Genomic DNA, 25,261 nt, shown 5'->3' with positions numbered 1-25,261 from the left:
TTTTAATATATGTGGCCTGCTCGTCATTGACAAACAAACCCAGTGTGAGATACAATTAATAATATATAAAAATTGCAGTATTCCATAAGACAAAAAGGGGAGCAGACAATAAATCAACACAACAAGCAGCACTGCACAAATGATAACATAGAAGGATTCTTACTGGCACTAATACCCACAAATGCCTGGGTGAAAAAGTAGGTCTCCAGCTGGCAGCAGAAAATATTCTGGTACATTGGCCTTTGAAAATGGGGGTTCCATTTAGCTATCATGTGAAGGAGCTGCGATATCCTCTATATGCATTTGTTTAGCCCATTAAAAGCCATCCTATTTAGTGGCATTACCACATCCTGTGACAGCGAGTTCCATAAATTTACTTTTGTACAGTATTTACTTTTGTCAGGTCTGAATTGACTTCTGATTCATTTCATTGGGCAATCTTAAACTCTAGTATTTTGAGAAGTGGAGAAACTTTTTTAAAAAATCATACACCCTCTTCAAACTATTCACAACTTTAAAAGTCTTTATCCTGGTAAGGAATTTGTCCCCCTTCTGTGTACCTTTTCCAGTTCTATAGTTTCCTTATTTAGGATGGGGCAATAGAATTGCATGCAGTGCTCCAAAGGTGGCCCAACCACAAATATCTATAAAGGCTGTAAGGCTTATACTTCTAGCCCTGTTTGTTTGGCACGCTTGCATGTAAACAGTGATGTAGAGGCTGGTGTGTCATCTCACCCTATTCACAGCCCTCCACAAACTTGAAGGCAAAAGTCTGAAGCAGGGAGCCTCACCTATCTACTCATGGAGGCTTTATGTACAGCTCAGAACCCTGCCGTTTCTACGTCAGCTGGGAGCCTTCTTGCATGGAGGAAGGTTCCCTGCTTTAGAATTTTCCCCTCAAGTCCATGGAGGGTTGCAAAAAGGATAAAGGTGATGTTCTGGAGAGGGCAAAGACATGCAAGCCTGTCTCTGTTCCTTCTTGCATGATTGTCCACATATGACTGCAGTGAATACCCAGAGTGGCAAGCTGACTTTGCCTCTTTCAATACAGTGGTACCTCGGGTTACAGACGCTTCAGGTTCCAGACTCCCCTAACCCAGAAATAGAAATTGCGCGGTGGCGGCGCAGTGGCAGCGGGCGGCCCCATTAGCTAAAGTGGTACCTCAGGTTAAGATGAGTTTCAGGTTAAGAACAGACGTCCAGAACAAATTAAGTTCTTAACCTGAAGTACCACTGTACTTCTGCACACTGAAGTGGGGTCCGTCCGTCCCTCCCCCACATTGATTTGTCTGCCATGATTCCTGGATCTTTCCTGGTTGGTCACTGCTAGGTCAGCTCCCATCATACGAAGTTAGGCTTTTGTGCCCCAGTGGGCATCACTTTGCACTTAGATAGAATCCTGTTGGCCATCTTGTCGGCCAATTGCCCATCTTGGAGTTCTTCATAGTCTACTTGGGATTTTACCAATCTGAAGGATTTGGATGTTATCCATAAACCTGGCTACCTCGTTACTTGTCCTGGATTTCAGATTGTCTATGGGGGTGGGGGACAGGTCTCAAGTCTGATCCTACCCCACTGCTTATTTCTCTCAATTGTAGGAAATTGTTCCTTTATTTGTACCCTCTGCTACTCATACTTTAATCAGTTACCAATCATTAAGAAGACTTGTCTGGATGGTAATAATAATAATAGTAATAATAATAATAATACCACTTCTACCATCTGGCTGGGTTTCCCCAGCCACTCTGGGCGGTTTACAACATATCTAAAAACATAATAAAAACATCCTTAAAAACTTCCCTAAACAGGGCTGCCTTCAGATGTATTCTAAAAGTCAGATAGTTGTTTGTTTCACTGACATCTGAAGGGAAGGTGTTCCATAGGGAGGGAACCACTACTGAGGGCCCAATTACTGAGAAGGCCCTCTGCCTGGTTCCCTGTAATTTCGCTACTTGCAGTGAGGGAACCAGCAGAAGACCCTCAGAGGAGGACTTCAGTGTCCGGGCTGAGCGATGGGGGCAGAGATGCTCCTTCAGGTATACCGGGCCAAGGCCATTTAGGGCTTTAAAGGTCTGCACCAACACTTTGAATTGTGCTCAGAAACGTACTGGGAGCCAGTAAAGATCCTTTAGGACCCGGTGTCCATTCCCAGCCAGCAGTCTAGCTGCCACATTCTGGATTAGTTGTAGTTTCTGGGTCACCACGTAGAGTGCATTGCAATAGTCCAAGCAGGAGATAACTAGAGCATGCACCACTCTAGTGAGACAGTCTGCAGGCAGGTAGGGTCTCAGCCTGCATACCAGATGGAGCTGATAAACAGCTGCCCTGGACACAGAATTGACCTGTGCCTCCATGGACAGCTGTGAGTCCAAAATGACTCCCAGGCTGCACACCTGTTCTTTCAGAGGCACAGTTACTCTGTTCAGGACCAGGGAGTCCCCCACACCCACCCGCCCCCTGTGCCCCAATAACTTCTGTCTTGTCAGGATTCAGCCTCAATCTGTTAGCCGCCATCCACCCGCCAACCGCCTCCAGACACTCACACAAGACCTTCACTGCCCTCACTGGTTCTGATTTGAAGGAGAGGTATAGCTGGGTATCATCTGCATACTGGTGGACACCCAGCACAAAGCCTTATAAAGCCGTATATTATTTTAATAAATGTTAGCTGTTATATGCACTTAGAATTTTGCTTCTCAATTGCTGTGCTGGCTTCTTTTACCCAGCACATTGGTTTTGCCATAACTTGTGTGTTTTTAATTCCCACCACCTAATTAGGACAAGACTTTCATTTTGGAATAGGGGAACCTTCTTAGCTTTTTATACCTTTGTTTACACTGCTCTTTAACCATGCGGCATCTTCCATAATGTGAACTTTAACCTGTAGATCAGGATTCAGTTATCAGGGTGTGCACTGTGGCAACAGAGCTTAACGCATGTACTTCTAGGTACACTGAGTTCAAAGCAATCAGTCAATGAATCAAGTGATTCTGGATTTACTGTGGCTTGGGCAACATGGTAATGGCTGCAATACAATGAATACTATACTTACTTTGGAGTAAGTGCCAGTGAACTCATTGAGGCTCACTTATGAATACACATGCAGTTTCAGGTTACCCATTTGCACATTATAATTGGCATAGGCAAATTCTTATCAGGAGGATGACTGGCTTCCTTGAAGGAAACCCCAAACCCAAAATAAGATGTGTGGTTGCAATCCATGAGCTATGTTTGCTCAGTAGTTCTATGCCACCTCTGCAAGGCCTTTCCTGACATAGTGATAGATTGTAGAGTGTGCATAATTTTGAGTGCCTACAGCATTTTCAAAAGGAGCAAGTTGCTGGGGGAGGCCAAAAGAAAGCAATTAAGCAAATTCCGGGTTTGCTAAATAAGTGCAACATTAAAGAGAAGGGGAGCACTTGGAAAAAAATATATATGGGGTGGTGAAAAAGGAGTATTTGGCAATAATCCTATTCACTTTGTGGAGAGTAAGTATTTTGCTTACTTTCTAGTAGACATGCATAAGGACTCTACTCTGGTTTAAGAAAAAATAAGCAAAGGGTTTGGTGGTGCTTTCAGGCTGATATGTTTGTTGTGGTACTGTATCTGCTATCTCGGGTAGGCCAGGGGAGAGTTCTTTTGTCCCCTGTACTCTGAACAAGCTGAGATGTTACTTGAACCATGGGTTGTTAGTTTCAGGAACACTTTACAAGCAGAAGCCAAGCAGAGTTGTAAAAAAGAGAGAGAGGAGTGGCTGAAACGCCCCCCTCCCCCCAGTTAAGGAACCTCAGAGCAGGAAGTGACTGGTGCGCCTTCCTCCCCACTGAGTCTCGGTTCCTGTCATCTCCCTTTCCTCCTGGCTGCTTCTTGGCCGGGCGGGTTGGGTAAACCACGCTCGCAGTTGGTCTTGCACAAGAAGCTGCAGTTCCCCATCAAGAATCCTTTCTGATGATTGATTGGAGAGGAGGAGGAGATGGGGTGGCCCGGGTGGACAGTGGCCTTCCTGAGAGCATTGTTTCTTGCCACAAGGTTGCTGTTTGGGCGCGTTCCACCTGGCCCATGCCTGGGCTCCCATTCTAGACAGCGCTTAAACTTTTACGCCGATCAGGTTGCATTGTTTTAGTGGAACTAACCGGATCCGTGAAACCAAGTGGTTCGGCTAATCTGGTCTCGGGGAATGGGTCGAAACGGAGCGAACCGTAAATGTTTCCAGTGGCTTCGTATATCTGACCAAAGAGCCCTATCCTACAAACAGTTGAGCGCGCCTAAATCCTGCAGGGGGTCCTCGGGCTGTGATGCAGCCCTCCTAATAATGGCCAGGAAGCCGGTACCACCTGCTGAGCATCCTTGCTTACTGCTGAGTAACGATGATCTGGGTGCGGAAGCAAACAGCCAAAGGTCCGCTCTCAGGCACATTTCCTTAGAGGTAAGCCCCGCTAAGTTCAGTGGGACTTCTTCCCAAGAGGGCTGCAGCCTTAAGCGCCGGAGATTCCTTGTACGTGTAATCAAGAGCATAAAGAATACGGGTGGGAGGAGGAGACGGCTTGCGAGCTTGGAACAACGGCTTCGCCCCAGTGGATGCGACGCGAGGCTGCCCTGCGTGGATGTTTCGAGGCTGTTTTGCTTTTGGCAAGAACGGAGAGTCCCCGACCTGATTTCCCCGCCCTCCCGCCTCATCTCCTTTTCAATCAGGAATATTGGATCTCGTCTCTATATACAAATTGCTGGTATGAAAGGGAAGGCGGATGGGGGCGTGGGGGGAGCCCAGCCCGTGTAGATGGAGGCAGGCATAAACTTGTGAGATCAGGTTTCCTGCTGAGTTCCCGAAGGAGAAGTCAGCATTTGATTGAAGCTACACTTGGTTCTTGGTTCCCAGGGGGACAACAGCCCTGAAATACGAGAGCGCTCTCGCTCCCTCCCCCGCCCCCTCCCGTCTTCCTCTCTAAAAGCCTTTGTGCTGAAAGAGCCTCGGTAGGCACGAAGCGCTGCTCTCTCGCAAGAATGTGTTGCAGCCTTTGCTGACATTATTTTGTTAGCAATGGTTTTCTCTTTCTCCCTCCTCTCTCCACCCGCCCCCCCCCCACTTTGTACAGCGGCAAGCAAATAAATTGCCAGCTCGGCTGAGGCACCGGTTGTAACTGACCACAGCAGGGCTACAAAGACGCGGATGCTTGGAATCGCTCGCCCGGGAGAATTTGGCTCGGAAGTTGGGTGCTGCGGAGGCAGCGGCTCGTCTGTCGGAGACACAGGAGCTGCGCTAGCGAAACCTTTTAACCTTTAGTAGCTAGAGCTGGAGTCTGCGCCTCCCGCTGTCTCGAGCACAGGCAGAGCCCCAGATCCAAAGACCCGCGCAGGCCGATCCTATGTCTTCTCCCTCGGAAGTAAGTTCCCTCGAGCTTACTGGTTTGCCTTGGTTGGGGTGAGATGCCGCCTGGGGTTTCGGCTTGCAGTGGAGCAAGTTCCCTGCTTTTCTGTGGCAGCGAAGAAGGCACAAACAATCCTTTGCCGCGCCGGCAGCCCAATCCAATGCGTGGTTACTCGGAAGTAAGTTAAATGGGACTTATTTCCAGAGAAGTCTTGCGGTATACGTTTGCGACCCCATGCGCAGTTAACGTGGGGGGAAAGCCCATTTAAGGACTCTTGTGCGTTTTGCTTCCGGCGGGTAATCTTGCATCGGGTTAGGCTGTTACAGTTTCTAAGGTGAAAGCAAGACGCTTAGGCTGCCATCTCTGACACACTTTAGGAGTAAGCCCCAATGGTTTAATAAAATTTAGGAGTTGGCAAGTAAGGAAATGCACCGCCAATTTCCTCCCTTCGCAACCGCTTTAGTTTCCCCGCGCCTCTTTCGTATCCTAGTTTTTCAACTGTATTTTCGGGAGTTTTTTTAGAAAATTATTTTTATAAAAACAGTAGTAATAAAAAGGGGGCGAAATGGAAAACAAAAAGAAACGGTCTTGAGAGGTTGCTTATGACACAGGCCTGTTTGTCAGTTGCCAGGGGTCTACGGAGGTACAACCACGAGATTTACTCCCTTTGCAGAGTTAACTGCATTTGCACGCTGGAGCCAGCCAGCCTTCTTGACTTGAGCAGGGCCGGCTGCCATGTAAATGTGTTTAGGGTCAAGAGTTAATTTTCGCGGCTGTTGGTGCCTCCCAAAGCTGCACTCTTGGAGACCGCAGCTGAGACTCGGCCTGCACAGCTCCAGCCACCTGGTCTCCCCGTCATAATCGAGATGAATTGCGCTGAACCTAAAGGCCAGCTACTCGAGAGGAGGAAAGCCGCAGGCTGGACCGGGGTCTCTTTCCCATGTAAAAGGCTGTGTGTTTGTTCCGCGGTGAGGGTCGCCTGGGCTTTGAACAAGTAGTTGGTGGCAAATTGCCCGCTGGCCCAGAGAGACCAAAGCAGCTTCCTTCTCAGCTATTTGCCCAAAAGATCAGGACACCTAAGCAGCTGTTCCTCCGGCTCCTGAGGACTTTGGCATACAAGAGCTGTATTTTACGCAGCAGGGTTTTTTATTTTTAAGGATAGGCAAATAGTTCAATTGCTCAATGAGTACATATAGGGTGCCTAGGAGGACACGTGTGTGTGTGTGAGAGAGAGGGGGGGGGGCACTCGCCGGCATCACCTTCGGCAGGGACTACAGCTCCCATAATCCCTAGCCACTGGATACAATGACTAGGGTTGATGGGAATTGTAGTCCAAGAAAATATGGCAGGCCTCACTGAGGCTGCTCCTGTCACGCGGCATAAGATCTCCCACCTCCGTTATTTTGCCCGGGGCATGGCCAAAACCATAGCGGAGTATCAGCAGCAGCAGCAGCAGCAGCAGCAGCAGCAAATATGTCCGGGAGCAATATCCAGTGGGTCTAGGTCGCTCTAACAGGGGGAATATTATATGCACTTGCCTTGAGAGTAAATCCTAACTGAACACAGGGATTTAGGACCGAGTCAACTTGGATATTGTCGAGCGGTTAGTGGGCGTGGGACGTGAGAATAAGAGATGAGCGAGGCCTCCTTTCATTTGAACTGGGACAAGCCAGAAGGTGGTACCTAGGCAAGGTCATGGGTAGCCATGAGCTGCGCCTACGCTAATGTGGATGCCCTACCTTCATATGGGAGAGCTACATAGTCCTGCATTGGGGGTTGGACTAGATGACCCTCAGGGTCCCTTCCAACTCTACACTTCTATGGTTCTACCCCTTTCTTCGCCCCCGCAATCACCGACCCAGTAACCCCTATCTCTTCTACTGGGTGGAAGTTTCCCAGGCTGGGAATCCCAGCATCAGAATAACCCCCCGGGCGCCCTTTCTGGCAGCTCGTTCTTTCTGCAGACAGCTACGACTCGAGTATTTGGGCCTCAGCTGGTGCGGGGAGCAGAAAACCGGCCTGCAAGTGCTCGCTTCAGCTAGCGGGCGCCGGGTGCGGCAGGCGCTGGAAAAAAGAGGATTTCAAACCACCACCCCCTCCCTCCGCGTCCCTCTCGCTTGAGTGACACGGCGTCTCTTCGTGTCACTCAGTGCAAATAATCGGGTCCACGTCACTGTCCGGGGCCTGTAGCTTCTGGGGAGCTGATGAGAAGCGCTGGGGGCGGGGGGGGGGCAGCGGCGACGGGGGGCGTCTCTTAAGGACCACGAGGGAAAGAAACTGTTAAAAGCAGGACGGCAAGAAAGCAACAGTCTCTGCTCTCTGCTCGGCGCCCCCCCCCCCCACCGACGCCCGCGCTTGCAAATGCAGCCAGCTGAGGAATTTCTCCTGCGGAACGAGAGGCATTAAAGCTTCTAAGAGCCACAATGAGCGAGACCCGGGCAAAGGCACGGGCGGGCGGGGGGCGCGTTAAGCTACTGCAGCTGGACTCGAGGCGAGCAGAAGAGGACTCCAGCTCTGACCTGGTCCTTCGGGGAGAGGGCGACTTGGGGAGGAAATGAGAGAGAGAGAGAGAGAGAGAGAGAGAGAGAGAGAGAGAGAGAGAGAGAGAGAGAGACAGACGCGTCAAAAAAGAGCAAAAAGAGGACGGGGGTGGCGGAGGAAAGCTTACTTTTTAAAAGACCCCATTTATTGCCCAAGGAGAGTTCGCGAGAGTGAGGGACTGGCTGATACAAATAGTTCCCTGGCCTGGGGGGAGGCGGGGGGTAGGGAGGGGAGAGGGGGGCTCCTTGTTTCGAGTAAACCAGCTGCAGGAGTGATGCTAGAGCAAGGAAGGGCAGACACAATGCTGCTGTTGTTGGTTTGATCTCTAACTGTGGATTGTTAGTCTGGATTTAACTATGTGGTGTGGGGAGGGAGGGAGAAAGGCGGAGGGGGGGGCGAAGGCTGTTTACAGCTAGTGCAAATAATGTGACAGCTGTTGGAGCGCGAGCAGCCAGCGCCTCTTCGGCTTTTACACAAAGCTCTCTCTATGGCGAGGGAGAGAGAACTAAAGGGGGCGGCGCGGCGACAGGGGACAACGGTTTCGCCCCGGGCCCTAGTAAAGAAAGTAGCGAGCATGCCCGAGGGAAAAACAAAACAAATATTAAACACAAGAAATCCAGCCCAGCATCATCTTCCTCATCGATTTCCTGGGATGGGGGTTTGAGGCCCGCCTCTCTTTCTCCCCTCCCCCTTTGAATATCTCGCGGCGCAGTCCCCAACCAGCCTGTTTGGAAATCCAAGTCTTGCGGGGTGCAATGGCCCTTACTCCTTTGTAAGTGTGTCTGGTGGTTTTGCAGGAACCACAAAGCTGAGCTGAAAGAACAACACCTCCCAGTGCTACTGGGAGGAATGAGCTTTTTGGGGCCAGTTAGAGGAGGGGGACGACCTGCAATATTTATTTAGCACACGTGTCCCCAACTGCATAATATTCCTCTGAAAGTAGGGAAAGGATGTATGCGCCCGGCGAGGATGTTACAGAATGTAAGCAGCTTAGCTGAGGGTTGATTCACACATGCACACACACTTCTGCCTATCTCATGCCTCAGCTGAAATGTGTGAGCCTGCGCCTTTGAAAAGCATCCATCCTGGAACCCCAAGGAAGTGCTGTGTGTCCTCTTCCTGCATTGGAGGAGGTTGGACTACACGACCCTTGGGGTACCTTCCAGTTTTAAAATTCTATGATTCTAATTGTGATGGCTGTCAACACTTGATACTGAGGTCATGTAGTTGAGAACACGCACCTGTGAATTCACTCTTTTGAAAGGTTTATTCACCTAAAAAACAACAACTGGCCTGCTCTTACGCTAGACTAGATATTTGGTTCCCAAATCCCACCTGGACCATGGACCTCTTGAAAATTGTTAATGGTCTTTACCATTCTGCCTTTTGTAGCTGTTGTATTGTGCCATGTTAGGAGCTGTATGATGTTTAATTGCCTTTTAATTGCTTCTTTTATTTCTTATACTCTATTTTATTATATTACAACTCACATTCCATAGAACTCAGACTGTAATACAATAAATTACAACATAAGAAATAAAAGAAGCAATAAAAAATATCAGTAAAAAATCATTATGAATATTTAATGTGGGCATGCTGCAGCTCACCTGAATGAAACCTGCAGACCACACTTTGGGAACCCCTGGGCTAGATAATCATGCATGGAGTACACAGTGTCCTGGAACACCTACCTGAAGCCAGGGAGGAACACTGTTCTTTAGGAAGTAAGGATTGCAGTCTCTTCCAGATGTGGATGGCACAAGCACATAGGAAGCTACCTTATACTGAATATGACCTTGGGTAAATCTAGATCTGCACTGGCTACAGAGATTTGCAGCTGCTCTCTTTCAGTCAGGGATCTCCCAGTCCTACCTGGACATACCTGGGTATGCAAAGCATACATCTCATCACTAAACTATGGCCCTTCCCCAACCACATCCTTGGGAGTTGCTAGGATCCAAGTACCTGGCAGGGTCCTCTGCTGATGCCTGCCCCTTGCACGCACACACCCACACCCGGCCTTGCATTCAAAGCAGTGCCAGGGAGCTGGATCTAGCTATTCTTTTATGATAATAGTTCCTACCTAGCATTGTTACAGGCAATTGTGGAAAATTAAGACAGAGCTAGACACAGTGCTTCTCCTTGGTGCCTTGCCCACCACAGCCAGATAAACCCACATGGGCCCACTGACAGAAGAGGGGGCCTACCAAAGGACACGTTCCACTTGCATCTAAGAAAAAAATCTGAAGATGTAAAATCTTGCAGGTGTTTTCAGGACCACAGCTTCAGTTACTTTTGTACATACAATCTCCAGTCTACAAATGGCTTAGTTCAGGATTCTCTCCTTGAAGCCCATTGGGCTATTCTCCAGGATAATTGTCCTGAGGATACAGTTGATCCCTGTTTGTTTCACTACGTTTAAAAATGGCACATAATCTTTCATATTTGTGGGAATGTTAAGGAAGGTAGGAGAGGATATATTGTTTGAATATTATCCCTCCTCACTCACACTAGCGAGTACAGCAGAGCACATTTCCTTTGCAACTTATTGGAAGCAGGTTGATGATTCGTTATAATCCTTTAATTAAGCAATCCAGCCTGGCTTGTCCAGTTTGGATTGTTCCTGGTAAGTTTCCCCTTGATTTCCCTCTTAAAATAAGAATAACACAACACAGTCTTCTTTAAAAGTAAGAATAAAGTTTTACTCACATTCAGTTCACAGCAGTAATCTGAAGGCAGGTTTTATCTTGTGGCTGCAGTGAAAAGAAGTCTGAGCTACATCTCAGACTTTCTGCTTTTGGGCTCCATCCTATTTGACGGTTGAGCTGCGTGCTGGATAAGAGCCAGGACAGCGAGGGTCCAAGAGAGCAAGAGAGAGATGGTTGCGTGGCTTGCCCTTTTATCTGGTCAGCTAGGGTCACACACAGGGGGAAGAAGCTCCAGAGAAGGTATGACAGGAAGTCCTCCCTGTCTGGAGTCACATTCCGCTGTGTGTCCATTCTAGGCAACAAGAAAATGTTGTACTTGACTGCTCTAGTAATAACGCATCCCACAATATTTTCTCTCCCCCCCCCCCAATCTGTTATATTTTTTACCCTGTCCTCCTTCCAATAGGAGCCCATGGACACATACACATAGTAAAGGAAGTGTTTTTGCTTTCTGCTCGGCACCCTCCCCCCACCTCCATATATTTTCTATATAAAAATACTCAAAACAGTTTAGGTTCACAACACAGCAGGCAAGGAATAATAGACTGCCAACCCTTGTCACCCAGCCCCGAAGGGTATATTTTTAACTGTCAGCAAAATGATGCCAACACGGGAGACATATGCAACTTTACAGGGAGGGAGTGTTTCATAATCTGGGAGCTACCACAGAGAAGGCCCCTGTCCTTCAAGGATACTGGAAAGTTGTTCAAGACAGTCTAAATAGTTCAGTATTAAGTGCTTTTGTTAAACTTGTATGATTTATTACAAGTACTTGCCAAAGCACCTTCGCTAACACCTGCCAACTTGTGCCTTAAGATCTCTGGGGGAGGCTCTGCTTGTCCTCCTGCCAGTGAGCATGGCATGTTTGGCACTTAGGCAGGATTCATTCTGTTGTGGAAATAGTTGTGCTCCACCTTCTAACTCACAAATTGTGACTATTGCAGTCTAGGTGTCTCAAACTGAATTCAGAGAGGGACATATTAGCAGGACTGGATGATCACAGATTTCTTGATATTTTTGCTGCAATACTCAAGCCATAGATTTTAGAGTAAGTTCATTTATACATGCATGATAGATAACCATATTGGTTCATTAGGAAGAAATCCAGGTGTTAACATCCAGTGTATCTGAAGAAGTGTGCTTGCACACGAAAGCTCATACCAAGAACTAACTTACAGTAGTTGGTCTTTAAGGTGCTACTGGAAGGAATTTTTTTATTTTGACTGTGGATCTTAAGTTATATAGTGCCTTGGACACTCTATAATGGAAAAGCAGGATAGAAATGTTCTTTAAAATTCTAGAGGAAATGGTTTGAAGGCAGAACTGTAGGTAGTGACTTGTGTACTAATACCCCAATGCTTTCAGCTTTCACATGCCTCCAGTGCATAGTCTGCCAATGCTCAGGAATTGTAGTAGCCAAACTCTCTGATCCAAAAGCCTCACTTTTCATTCCAGGTGCACTCTGTGTATGCTAACTGTAGTCCCTAGCCAGCTTGCAGATGCAAAGAAAAATGACTCTCGCCAGATTCTGGCTCCAGATGTCAATGCCACTAGGTTTCTGCCCTGGAGAGTCCTATCTGAATTTAAGCACTGAAGCTGTTTTTGTCCCACCCTGGGTAGGAACCAACCTATTCCAGTATCTCCTTCCGGAATAAGAGATGGCATGTCTGGGATCTTCTCCTTTACCAGCAGATACCAAGGCACAATTTGCAATATCAGGCACAATTAGCAATGTCAATGCAATTTATATATGCAGGCACTGAAAGGGAAATTCCTGGTTCAAATGAAACCCTTTTCATAATTCGGGACTAAAACCAAGTATAAACGGCACAATTTTAGGCAGATCTCACATTTGATCTTTCCAAATGGGTTTATTAAGGGGAGAATTAAATTGTGGGAGGCAAGTGGGAAGTAAATTTTCACATTCTTTCAGGATTAAAGAGTATTTCACCTCACACAAGACCAGCTCCAGTATGCAGTCACACCCCTTGCTAAATGAGTATGGCTTTGTTTGAAACCAGAACATAAAAAATACCAAGGAAAGCTCGTCCAAGATGGGTGAGTTCTAGGGCTGTGATCCTAAGCATACAAGTGAAATCCATGAATATACTGCGTTCTAATCACTCTGAAATAATCAAATTTGTATTTAAAAAGTGATAGAGGAGTTCAAGATAGGCATACCTTTTGCACATAGTGGGAGAAAACTGCTTTTTACTGAGGACTGAGTCAAAACTGCCTGGCTTTCCTAGGAGAAGAAAGATAAGGTTTGGTGTGCATGTATGTGTGTGTGAGTGAGAGAAATAGAAGATCAGGGCTACACACAGTGTGTTTTGTGTGTTCTGGTTTGCATGGTAATTCAAAACAGAGTTAGATTAGTTTGTAATGTGAGGAAATTTCCATTGTATTTATTGAACAAATCTGTTAACCTTCCATTGTTTTTAAATATTGTACGATCAAGTTCCGAAATAAACTGAATCTATTCTGAGAAAACTAGGCTGCTATTCTCACAATGTCTAAGTGTTAAAACGTGGAGCAAAACTACTTTTGCAGCAAAAGGAATCTATCTCATGATGCTTTGTTTGCAGGTTTTTCCCTGCTTTTACATAAACAATAATGTCAATGACTGAGGTACACCAATTTTGTTAGGGGCAACAACATCCTGTTTGTGTGATCCTGCTCCTGATTCTCTTGATTGAGAGTCAGGTTTAATAAGAAAATGAGTGCTGAATCCGGGGCATGGCCCATGTGGCACAGCATCCTTTTCTCAGACTGGTCCACCAGATACTATGGGAAGCATGAAAGCAGGCTATACGTTTAATAGCAGAAACTGATATACTGAGGCATACTGACCTCAAAAATGGTGGTTACACAATGCTTATTTCAATGTGACCAACATTTGCATAACAGTAAACAGAACAAAACCCTGAGGGATAGCTCAGTTGTATAGCATGAGAATCTTAATTTCAGGGTTGTGGGTTCAAGTCCCAGGTTGGGCAAAGGATTCCTGTCTTGCAGGGGGTTGGACTAGATGATCCTCGTGGTCCCTTCCAACTCTACAGTTCTATGAAATTTAGCAATGTGCAATTCTAACCTTGTCTACTCTGCAGTAAATCCTATTGAATTTAATGGGGCTTACTTACAGGTAAATGTAGTTAGGGACTGTGGCCTGGACTTTACTTGCATCACATTGACATGGTTCCTAGACTTTGCTTTGGCTCAGTGGGAGTGAAACCTGTTATCCAGAGTGGCTCTTTGATCACACATGCGCAAGAAGCACTCTGCTTTGCCACAGCCTTCCTGTCCCCCTAGCAGAGTGAGGTAGCTTCACTCCTCTTCATAAACTTTTCAGATTAGGTGGGAATCATTCTGCTACAGAAATTTGACGCTTCCTTATGTAGGTAATGGAACGAGCACTTCTTTGTATATCAACTATATCAATATAGCCAATTAGTAGCTTATACAGCTTTCCCACCTTGGAAAGTGCATCAGCGCCTTATTGCTAATGACCCAGAATGGCTAGAGCAGTGTTTCCCAACCACTGTTCCGCGGCACACTAGTGTGCCGCGAGATGTTGCCTGGTGTGCCGCGAGATGTTGCCTGGAGGGAGGCGGGGCGGCGGCGGCGAGGAGAGGCCGCCCAGCGCGGGGCTCTCGCCGTCTGCCTGCCTGGCTGCCTGCGAGCTCGGCGGGCAGCGCCTCCGTCCGCAGCGCCCGCCTCGCGGCTCTCATTCCCTGCCCCTGCCAAAGCTCACCCAGCCAAGCCGCGCTCTCCTTCCTGCCTCGCTTTGCTGCCTCCTCCCCCCCCCACCCCCAAAGCTTGGAGGTTCCCCGGCAAGGGGGAGGGAAAAAAATTGAAACTTACACTTTCGTGCGTCCCTCCCGGCGTGACGCTGCGCGCTGACGTCACGGGGCTGTAATGGTGGTGTGCCTCGAGATTTTTTTCATCAAACAAGTGTGCCTTTGCCCAAAAAAGGTTGGGAAACACTGGGCTAGAGACATGATGGCAAAGTGGGCTTTTAATGCTTTGGTGTAATATGTGAAGAATACACCCAATTTCTCCTTGCATGGAATGCATGAACCCCCCCCCCCACATACGTTGCCTGTGCATCTCACTCGTGCAATTTCCTGTTTCACACATTAATCTGGAAGTACAAAAGTGTGTCTGAATTCCCACACATCATAAAGCGAAGCTGAAGCAGCTTTCAATATGTTTTTTCCATCTCACTTGTGCCATTTGAGTGCATCTGGGAAAGACCTATAAGGGCGCATGCACACAACATGAAATATAATTCTGAGTATTCTCTTGCACTACTGATACACTATGGCTGCAAAAACACTTAAAGTGTGACAAAGAGAGAAAAAGATCCATGTTTAAAATGAACAGGCATTGTAGCCTGTTTAGGTCTTATATTTGAATTAAAGATGTGGGAAAAAGAAAAAAGAAAAGAAAACTTGTAAAATATTGTGTGGAAATGTCCTAGTGTTTTCAAATTGATTGCGAGTATACAGGAAAGTAGATTTACACTTGGCAGTTAAATCTTTCAATGCTTTTTGAGGAACCTGTGATCCCAGTACGATTCACATCAATTGATTTCAATGGGATCTGTTTAATAAACTGGTTTAGTACCGAGATGATTAGTCTCGCTAAAGTGAGGGGTCAGCCTGTCTGAAATGGGTCCCCCCCCCTTAACAGCTTAGAAATATGTCATTTTGATTTCAGCGGAAAGCCATTAGTGATACAGTTCTAACCCTGCTTGGAAGCGAATGAGCTCCATTCAGCACTGTGGGACTTGCTTCGGAATTAACATGCATGCAGCGGAGAGGCAAGTCATATAAAACCTGGGAATAAGGATAATTCTATTTTGTTTTGGATTGTGGCGCCGATCGTCTTCAATCCGAGCACTTCTGGTTTGTGAATAGAATTTCTGTTTTGGGCAAAGCCGGCTTGTTTCAGGGCAACTGGCAACTGTACATCGAATTTCATTCCTCGTCACTCTCATGCGGCATATCTGTCACTCTCCAGTTTCTGTGCACGAGGCACTCTGGGTGGAAGATACCCCCAGCAGTCATTCATTAAGCGCCAGAGCAATAAATCGAGCTCTAACGTGACGTCTGCCATTTTCTGCAGGAATGTTGCTTGCGAAACTACTTTTGCCTTGGAGCAAAGGCGGAAAGATAAACACGGCTGCCTTGCCAAAACACTGGCAAATCTTTTCCTGCTTCCACAAATTTCTAAAAGTCACCCAGCATCTTTCTCTCCCCCCCCCCGGATTAGACTGCTGCCTCTGAGCGGGGCGCGCGAGTGGTGGTGCTGTTGTTGGCTTTTTATTTTGGTCTTAAAGGGGGGAGAGAGAGAGCTAATGCAAATGAGAGGAAAATAATTTTCTTTCAGCGATATGCAATGTATTAGTCACTTGTTATCGTGCTTGGAGGCAGACCTCATTTGCGCGTCTGCCAACTCGCTCACATCTGCTCAGAGCTGTTCCGGGCATTTTAACCTTGGCGGTGTCGTGTCGTAGTCCCACGGATCAAGAGCCAGTAATTAAGGCTCGAAGCAGCAGCAAAAATTCATAGCCGCCCATCTGCAGCGCAGTTGCTTCCGCGCTCAGCCCCCCTCGCCTCCCTCCCGTTTCGGAGCCGACGACTTCAAGATGGCAAGGCAGGCTGCGCCGGGGTCCTTAAGCCTTCCGAGGAAGGCCGAGGGGGCGCGCAGCTTCGCAGCCAGAGGAGGAATCCCAGCTGCGCCGTGAAACTTTGTCCGCGAGGCCCTGCTCTGTGCTCCCTGGGCCGGTTCTTGCCCTGCGCATTGCTGGGATATTAAAACCGGAGGATTCGTCTAGATCGCTGCTTGCTGCTTGAGGACACGTACGATGCTTTCAGTAAAGGCGGAATAGATTCTGCTGAAGATGCCTCTGGGAGACTGGAGGGTTTTTCCTTAGGGTGCTAGGCGATGTACAGTTAGAACTGAGGAGCGCTTCCTATCCCCACCAGCGGCCCTGTTTGGACTTGGGGAGTCCCTGGCTGAGTGGTAGAGCATCTGCCTTGCATGCAGAAAGTCCCTGCTTCAATCCCTGGCGTCTCCAGGTAGGCCTTCCTGAAACCCTGGAGAGCTGCTGCCGGTCAGTGCAGACAATATGAGCAAGATAGGCCCATGGTCTGGTTCATGATAAGCCTTTGTTCCTATGAGTGATGCCCAAGCCCTAGTCGTCTTCGCATAAATTGTCTTTCGGCTCCAGCCTATGTATGTTTACCTGGAAGAAGGTGTCGCTGTGTATTCTGTGTCTTCCTCTGGGTGAGCCTTGGACCGCTGGCAATCCTGTGCTCATTTGCTTTACGATGGAACCCACCCCGGGGGTGCAGGAATGCACTTTAGGGGGGGCTAAAAAAAGTTAAAGGAGCGGAAAGCACTTGGGATGGGACAGTTAGCTAGAAATGCTAATGTAGGGAAATCTGGATTGGAGAACATGATTCGTGGAAGAAACCCTCCTGCAACTGATAGGCAGGTTTAGGGACTGGGCCCAGATTTCACATTTAAGGCGGCAATCTTATGCGCGCTCACCTGTGAGTAAGCCCCATTCAGCTCAACGAGGTTTACTTCTGAGTAGATATAAAAAGGGTCGCAGGGCAATTGTGAAGTCATCCTGGATCAAGCGGCTTGCAGATGGTTGCCACACAGCTCCTTTTCTGACATTTAAGTCTGCTGCGCTCATCTTTATTTTAAAAGGCACGTTTAATGCACATTTTCCAGAAAGCGCTGGCACCAAAACTCCTTACTGGTAGGAGTTGTACAGACGAAGTGTGATGGTGCTGGTGGTTTGGATTTTCGCTGCTTCTCCGCAGGAAGATGGCTAAGGGCGCAAGCCAACGGGAAGGTCTCCTGCGCAAGCCTGGCTGACAAAGCTGCGCAGGGAACGGCTGCTGTTCTTTAGCAATTAATTTCAACCGGGGCTTGTGAGCGCTGGATTGCGCCTTAAGCTGCTTTGCTATGGCGTCATTTCATTGAAAGGAGAGCGAGGTTGCTCCTGAGTTAAGTTTGCGGGGGACGAGCTCGCCACCTCGGCGTGGGGACTTCGACTGAGCGAGCGCTTAGGCGACAAGGATTGCAACCCCCCGCCCTGTTAAAAGCTCTCCATTCGCGAGCGCTTAACTCGCGGACCAATCTGCTGGCGGGCGAAGAGGAGGAGGAGGCGGCGGTGGAGGCGAAGGGGCCGACGACGCAGGCAAAAGCAGGCAGACGGTCCTGCGGGGGGAGCGGGAGGATTTAAGGCTACTTAAGCTCGCCCGAGCGCTCGACAGCGAACCAACCAAGCTGCATCTCTAGCTGCCGGCGCGCCGGCCATTTGCTGAATAATGAGAAGCTGCTCCTTCCCCTCCCGAGGGACTCGCCTTCACACAGGCTCCTCTCGGAGGTGGCTGCTCGCTCCGCCCCCCCCCCCTGTGTGTGTGTCTGCCGGGAGGGAGAGCGGGGAGTGGGAGGCGCTGCGCTCCCAATCAATCAGACCCTCGATGCTGTTGCTCCGTAAATGAGGAAACCACAGGCACTGTCAGCCACAATTAAGCAAAATCAACTCGCCCGTGATCAATATCTGCTCGTTTCCCCGGTGAATACGGGGGCCGACGCCGACCTCTTTGGGCTCTCGCAGCGCGGCCGCCGGGCCGAAAAAGCCACAAAGGGCAGCGCCGGCCCAAGCGGGGCAGGCAAGGGGAAAGAGAGAGGGCGGGGAGCGCATTCATCACGAAGGGGGGGGGGGAGAAACTCGGCTGTGGGTGTGCGAGGCCTCCCCCGTGCACGCGCGCTGCTGTAGACCGTGGGGCTTAAAAAGCAAGAGGGTGTGGACCAAGCGGGTTTACCATTTCATCCTGGTCTTCACAGCAACCGACCTTGGGTCTGGGCTGGTTTGTTTATGTGTACTAGTCACGCACATAGCTGGATACTTGTGTTGGTTTTCCTTCTTAAACTTTCCTATTAACAAATACGGTTTTGTTTTTTTAAAAAATAATTTCTTTCAGCTTACTCCCTCCCTAACCTGCATTCTTAGCACACCCTTGTGAGACCAAAACTGGGCTGGGAGGAACCTCTTCCTTCTGTCTTTGCAAGCCAGCCAGCTTGCCTGCTGTCCGGGCTGGGGGGCGTGCGAGGGGTTAATGGGCCGCAGGCGCCGACGGGGCCTTGCCTGCGTTTTCCCCCGCTCTCGCTTGGCTGATACCCAGGGAGGCGGCGTCCGCTTAGGTACCTGAAAGACCCATTGAGTGCCAAGCGGGTAGGCTCCACGGAGGCCCTTCTCCTTTCCTGTGGCCCGTTGCTGCTGCCGCCGCCGCCGCCCCTCCTCCGCCTCTGTCACCGCCTGCTTGTTGTCTCTCCAAGCAGCAGCAGCAGCGGAAACCGAGCCCGTGTCTGTGCGCGCGCCTAAAATGGCGCGGCCGGTCGGGGATCTCAAAGACGAAACGGGTTGGGATGACTCATTCGGTCTGGCTGAAAGAGCGAAGGAGAGTTGCAGGAGGCGGCAGCGCGAGGAGGTGCCTGCGCTCCGTACAGGCCAGGCGAGCGCCCTTCGCCTCGGTGCTGCCGAGTCTATAATCCTCTCCGAAGGGTGGAGGAGGGGACCCCATGGGACGGGGTGAGACCCCCACATCGACGCCCGAGGCGAAGGTGCTTTTCGCCGTGTACGTAGTGCGGGAACTGGGCCTTAATGGCACAAGTCAATTCGGGGACTTTCTCGGATCAAACGGCGGGGGGCGGGGGAGAGACGCGAGGTCGCGAGAGAAATACTTCTCTCGCCTTCATTCTGTTTTGTTGCCTTCGTTTCTGCTTCCTGCAACGTCCCGTGTGCCTGGGCTATTTCACGAGGGACCAGATTATTAAGGCGCACGACGACACCCCAATATTCCCCCCCCCGCGTGGCCGCTCCACCTCCCCCACCTCCGAGTTCATTTGGGTGGAACAAACGGGCCCCACAGCTTCCCCCGGCTCTCGTACTAGGAGAAGCGGGGGCGCTATTTCTCCACCGCGCAGAAAACGTTGGCAAGAGACGACGTGTGTGTGTGAGAGAGAGAGAGAGTGAGAGAGAGAGAGAGAGAGAGAGACAGAGACGGCGGGCAGGGTTATTTGAAGGCTCGCCAGCCATTTTACCTTTCCCTTATTGACGGCCTTCCGCCGTCCTCCTCTCCCCTCCCCGCCCTTCCCCGTCCCCAAACATCACTTATTCACAAGTTTTCCTGGCAAATGGCGGTAAAGAGTCGAAGTCACTGCGCTTTGCTTCGCGGTTGATGTGCAAAGGAGGCTGCTGCGGTCCGAAGCCTTGCGCACGGCGGTGGAGGAAACGACCGGCTGCTGCCAGAGGTTTTTGGATGCGCTGCCGGTCTGTGCACCGCCCCCTTTGAACCCCGATCTTCCAGGGAAACGAAGGCAAAGGCTGTCTGAAGCCACTCTCTCCCTTCGAAGCAGGGTCTCCCTGGCAAACGGCAGGAAAGTCCTTTCCTTTCCTGCGGCTACACAGCAGTTGGCTGGGGTTGTGGAGTCCTCGCTTCCCCTCTTCCTCCTGCTCTCGACCCCTCACTTTTGCAATGCACACGGCTCCTTTCCCCGAGGGTTGGAGCTCCTGCTCCTTACAAAAGCCAAGGGAAAACAGGAGATGGGGAAAGATCGTTCTCTCTCTCTCTCTCTCTCTCTCTCTCTCTCTCTCTCTCTCTCTCTCTCTCTTCTCTTCCCGTCCCGTTTTATCTGAGTCTCGAGTCCGGAATCCCCCATTCCGGATGCCGTTGCCTGTGCCCAATCGATCGCGGCCGCCCCGTAATGCCTACACAGCGCTTTGTTTACATGAGAAAAAAGTCCGGATCGCGAAGGCGCACGTGACGGCGCAGGAAGCCTCCCGAGGAACGTGCGCAGACATAAGAAAGAGGAAGTTTAAAAGCCCCTGAAATAGCCACCCGACCCGTTCTTCTCTTTTTCCGCGCGCTGCTTGGGCAAACTTGGGCATCGTTCTGCGCGCCTCCGTTACGCACATGAGAAAATCGGGTTGGAGATGTCGCAGGCACATTGTGCTTAGCTTTGTGGCCAGACAAAATGCCACACGTCCAGGCTAAAGGTCAGCCGCCTTCCTCCCAGCCGTGGATACTTAGTTTGCTCTTTCCTACTTTGCTTAACAATCGTGCTTCAAGCTCTCTGGTACAACGTAGCTTCCCGCCACCTCTGCGCAACGGCGTGTTCCAATTTATGCCACCGTATTTTGCACGACCCCGTGCATGCTTATTCATAAATTCTTCTGTGTTCAAGGGGGCTTACTCCGAGGCAAGTGTGCACAAGTGTGCACACAAGTGTGCAGCCTTGTTTAAAATAGCAAACTGCACTAATATCTTAAGGTTACAGTTGTAATACCGTGGGGCGAGGCCCGTTTAACACAGCGGGGCTTGGTTCAGACATAAGATAGGAAGGGCTGGGCCAATTCGAAATTGTAAATGGAAGAAAAGGTGGTTTGACTTAAACGGAAGCCAGGACAGTGTAGTGCTTGGTGCAGACCAAGATGCTCCCTGAGTGACCTTGACACGCTCTGCCCTTTCCTTTGATCTTACCTCGCGCGATTGATGTGCGGCTAAAATTGGGGAACGTTTGCCACCTTGACCTCCTTGGAAAAGATATATAAATGCAATAAATACATTTCCAGTAATGTAGAGCCAGAAAGCGTGTAGTTGCCCCCGAGTTCAGGCTTTGAGTACATGTGCAGGCTCATGAATAGGCTAAGTGTACGTCGTGTCGTTATTGAAATATAGGAGAAAAGGCTGCCTCCCCATCAGATGCTCTGCAGCTTGTTTAGGGGAGACCTGAAACGGGCAGGGAGCTAGAGATGGGCAAACTATGTATGGTCTTGTTTTGATTACAGAGGAGGGCCTTCTCTGATTAACGCGAAAGCCCCGCTGGGTTAGCGCCATTCCCCCCTGACATTCGCCATCCACGTCCGCTTGCTCTACGGCTCCGACCCGCCTGCCGTGCAGCTGACGGCGGGCCTGTGGTTTATGCAGTGGAAAGTGGCCGGCTGCCAAAAGGAGCAGGAGGTGGAAAGAGGAAAGGCGCCAACAGGGAACTCGTGTGCGCTCGCGGCATTCGCTCTCCTTCCTGGCTCGCTGGAGCCCGGCTGGGGCTTACTCGCTTGGTTATTTTTCCTCCTTGCACCCCTTTTCGTGCCCTGGTTGGCAAGAAAGGCTACTTCGCCACCTTGAATGGCGGGAAAGAGGGCGAGAAAGAGAGGCCATCAACGCTCTCGGCATGGTTTTTCCGGACCCTCCTTCCCGGTGAGGCGAAGCGCAAAGCGCTGCGGCTGCTTCCCCTGGCCGCGGGCACCAGGTTTGTTGAGTTTGCGAAGGCAGGAGCGTGCGAGCAAAAGTTTGCTCCTGCGCCCGCCTCCAGTGGCTGCCAAGAGTCTGTTGCCGTTGCGAGGGCGATGCAAGCGGTTCCCTTTTTGAAGAGAGAGAGAACGAGAACGGGGAGGGCAGAGGAGGATCCAACAGCCAAGCAGGGCGCTGCGTGAATGCATTTGCCTCCCACCCAATGATGTGGAGTTGCGGCGGCTGCCAGTGGTGCCCGGAGAACTGGGTGTTCAGCCAGACACGCCGAGCGCCGGGGCCGCTTTTTTCTTTTCCTTTCGAGTCTGCTCTGTAACATGAGCGCAGCAGCTTGAGGGGGGCGGGGGAGAGGAGGCTCCTCTCGGCTGCGGACACCGAGCAGGTTTTGCAGCGAAACCCCCGCCATGCAGCTCCCCCCTTTTCCTCCCAGGCGAGCTTGACGGATTTGTCAGCCGGACACCTCCGGGGAGGAAATTCCGCGTGGCCTCTTTGGCGCTCGGAGCCTGCCTGCTGCTGCTGCTGCCGCCTTAGGTCACATTCTCGCGCAGCCAGCGAGCTCGCCTCGCTCGGCAGGAGGCGCGGCGCGATCCCCACCCCGGGGAGGAGGTTTTGCTTTCCGTCGCGGGCTGGTACGGTCGGAAGCTGCAGCTATGGCAGCTTCTAGCAACTCTGGCCGAGGTGCTGGCGCCCAGCTAGCAGTATATAAACGAGGTGGAGGGGGGGTGCTCTCCAAAGTAGCATGCGGGAGGGGGAGGCACCGAGGAGAGAGCTTTTAATCAAGTTTTTTTTTGCGGGGGGGGGGGGAAATCGTGAGATATATGAAGTTCTGTTATTTTCTGTTGTCTCCTTCCTTACGTCCCCCTCTTCTATGTATAAAGCAAAAGAGTGTTACATAACGGGGAGATTCCCGAAGGTAGGAGACTTGCGGGGACTCGGAAAAGCAAAGTGCCAAGCCCTGAATCGCTCCACGGAGGCGGAGAAACAGCCAGGGAGGTGGTTTATTTAATTTTCAGGACGAATTAGCTAAAACTGCGGTCTTTAGTCCAACTCCAACTCTCTAGTGTAGCCGGAATCTCAGCTAAAGCATACACACTAATTCAATGTACTGATTTTTTTGGGGGTGGGTGGGAAATAATCGCAATAAACACGAACAAACTTTAACAGCCGCGGCCTACCCGCCCTCGTTATGCCCAAACCCCACTTCTTTGACAATGTCTCTCAGCGTGACTTTCTCAGACGCTTGTGCATTTTAATTTACACTATGCATTATATATGTCGCCTTTTATTAGCATGGTCAAGGCAGGCGATTAATACCTAGAGCTAACACCCAGTCCTGAACAGCCCCGATTCTGCGCGCACTTTCTGGGGACTAGGCCTCGCTATAGACAAGCGGGACTTGGGTCTGTCTTGATTTCGATGCGGGGGGGGCACTCCTTTTCAGCCTGAGGGTCCCACCTGAAGGAGCCTTTCGGGGCCGGCAGTGGGCGAGGCCAGAGGCAAAAGGTGGCGGCGGTGGCTCCATGGATGTTACGGTAGCCTACATTCTAACCGCGCAAGAGTCAAAAGGTTTCTGTGTTCTATTTCTCTATAACGTGCGTCAAGGCAAGCGAAGAGGCATTATCTTCGGGACACATTAAAACCAGACAAAAGCGCTCCGAAGGGTTTGTGGGGGCAGGGCCAGTGGGGTGCGGCCTAAGGAGAGTGGGCTTCCGGTCCTCCATCCTTGTTTTAGTCTTGGGATTTACCTTAAGGTAAGAGGGTAAAGGAAGGTTTGGGTAGTTACAGGGTAAACCAGTGCATGTCTACTCTAGTCCCAATGCGTTACTGGGGATTACTCCCGGGTAAACGAGTAGTGGGTAGGACTGCAGCCTTGAGCACATTTCTTTGATTTCACTGGGACTTGCGGGTGAAGCCTGCTCTGGACCGTAGATCCAAATTGCTCGGGTTTAACTGAGCTGTGGATCCATTGCTCCGTAAGCGGAGTGGTTGCTTATATGTAACCTTCCAGGCTCACAGCCACAAAGCAGAGAGGGCTGCTGCTTTGCCAGCAACGTCTCCTCCTGGAGCCCGAAGGGTTAAAAGTCTGTTGCTTGTTGCAATGAAATTATGGCTGGCAGTGGCGCCGCTGTTTGTTCAACAGACCTCCACTTTTAAACAGTTCACAAAAAGTTCATCAGGGCGGCGGTGATTATAAACAACGTATGTATGCGCTGGGAAGCGCGACCCTGAAAACGAGCAGAAACGAGCAAACATCTCGCCCACCTCCCGGGAAGGGATCGCGCGCGCTCGGTTGTACTTTTTGCACAGAACCGGCTCAGGCGCTGCGCGCTCCCGGCTGCTGCAACTCTTCTTCGGGCCTCCGAAAAGGCCTTTCTCTCCCAGCCCGCGGATCCCGTCTCCCTTTCGCCTCGTGTCGCTGGGATGCAGCGGCGACGCTCCAAAGGGGAATTTGGCAACTTCTTCTGTTGCAAAAGCTCCGCGGCAGACCTTAAGCAATCCCAGCCTCGCTCTGGGCCCCTTCTGTGCAAACACCTTTGCCCGGGGCGAGTTTCGCGGCGTGGACTAGCAAAGAGAGATGGTTGTCTTGCAGCAGAAGGCAACATAGTTTTCTTTTTCTCCTTGTTTTGTTGTTTTATTTTTAAATATGCACTGTAGCGTTTGGGGAGCTATCATAATCTGGGCCGATTATTTGGCAATTTGCCTTTGACCTTCCTCTCTTCCCAGTTTAGGAAACCTTTGCATTCAGGGCGTAGCTTCGTTTGCATATCTGCCTTTGGAAGCCATCGGCTCCCCTTCCCCACACAGCGCCCCAAGTACCTGGGGTCGACTCAGATAGCGCTATTGGGGTCGACTTTTGCAGATCTCAGGAGCACCAGCCGATGGCAACCAACGATACATTTCCCCGCGAGGAAACCCAGAGCCTTAGCTCAGTTCCAGCCTATAAAAAGCAAGATTAGGCTCCCGGGCATGTCTCCTGCTTTTCAGAAAAGGGGTGGGGGAAAGGGGAGAGGGAGCGGCGTCCCCTCCCTCCGTGCAGACAGCCCTATCTCTTTGGACTTTGTGTCCCCTCCATTCCTTACAGATGAGGCAGCGCTCTGGGCGGCTACTAACCGTATGTAAAACTCTCAATCACTCTCCAGGCTGCGGCTGTTCCATTCGAAAACATTACGAGCCGTGCATCTGGAAAACACTAAATCTGGTCAGCAAAACCCGTCTTTCCCCTGGAACAACAACTTTTGAATGATAGGGCGATATTTCGTCCTAGCCTTTACTGGGGCGGTGGGGGGGGTGCGAGGAGAAGGAAGGAGAG

At 50.3% G+C, this 25,261-nt stretch overlaps 1 protein-coding gene across 8 annotated transcripts in view; it reads left to right on the top strand.

Moving 5' to 3' along the window:
- The window catches only part of BCOR (BCL6 corepressor), an 87,741-nt gene that overhangs the window by 12,574 nt on the left and 49,906 nt on the right, over positions 1–25,261 (top strand). The window contains exon 1 of one of the 8 annotated variants that reach the window (XM_081199232.1): positions 21,803–21,952. The exons of 6 other annotated variants lie outside the window; for them this stretch is intronic. The gene's annotated coding sequence lies outside the window, so the exon portion shown is untranslated. Of the gene's footprint in view, positions 1–21,802; positions 21,953–25,069; positions 25,151–25,261 lie in introns of those variants that run through there. One more of the 8 variants, XM_081199230.1, reaches the window with a different exon arrangement.

The sequence above is a fragment of the Podarcis bocagei genome, assembly GCF_964188305.1.
Source record: "Podarcis bocagei genome assembly, chromosome: 6".
Lineage (NCBI taxonomy): Eukaryota > Metazoa > Chordata > Lepidosauria > Squamata > Lacertidae > Podarcis > Podarcis bocagei.
The sequence above is the reverse complement of the archived record's forward strand: the minus strand, read 5'-3'. Positions and strand labels throughout refer to the sequence as shown.